The 640-nt window shown below is 36.7% G+C and overlaps 1 protein-coding gene across 1 annotated transcript in view; it reads right to left on the bottom strand.

Annotated features, from left to right (window-relative positions):
- LOC107681398 (myotubularin-related protein 12-like) overlaps positions 1-640 on the bottom strand; it is a 10961-nt gene that overhangs the window by 6675 nt on the left and 3646 nt on the right. The window lies entirely within an intron of this gene.

Genomic DNA, 640 nt, shown 5'->3' with positions numbered 1-640 from the left:
CACCAAGAGCTTGTAACACTCCAAAGAGAAAGGAAAAATTGAAATCGCATCATATGACCCCTTTAACTTACATCAATGCGTTTAAAGTTTATTGAATGAAAATGGGGTGCATAGCAGAACAGAAATATTAGGAAGGGCACCATATAGCCCATTTGTATTATGCTATTTTCTTTACATGAGGTGCATACTTTTTTTTTCAAGCTGTGAACAAAAAAGCAAACATTACTGAAAAATGTCAATATGTACCTTGCAGCCTAGGTGTTAAGAAAGTATGTACATTAACATGTATATTAAGCATAGACTGTATAAAAACATGGACGTAGTGTCCGTGACGTCACCCGTAGTTTTCCGAAGAGCGTTTTTGAAGCCTAAAGTAGGCAGAGCTTGTAACACTTCAAAGAGAGAGGAAAAATTGAAATCGCATCATATGACCCCTTTAAAGGAAGAGTTCACTCAAAAATGAACATTCGGTCATTAATTACTCATTATCATGTTGTTTCAACCCTGTATGCCTTTCTTCATTATTTGTAGAACACAAATGAAGATATTTTAAAGAATGGTGGTAACTAAACAGTAGGGGTGCTCCGATTGATCGGCTACCGATCACTATCGGCCGATAATCACGTTGGGATGATTGATC

This window comes from Sinocyclocheilus anshuiensis, unplaced genomic scaffold (genome assembly GCF_001515605.1).
Source record: "Sinocyclocheilus anshuiensis isolate Anshui unplaced genomic scaffold, SAMN03320099.WGS_v1.1 scaffold697, whole genome shotgun sequence".
NCBI classification, from domain to species: domain Eukaryota; kingdom Metazoa; phylum Chordata; class Actinopteri; order Cypriniformes; family Cyprinidae; genus Sinocyclocheilus; species Sinocyclocheilus anshuiensis.
This window is presented reverse-complemented; position numbering and strand designations above follow the sequence as displayed.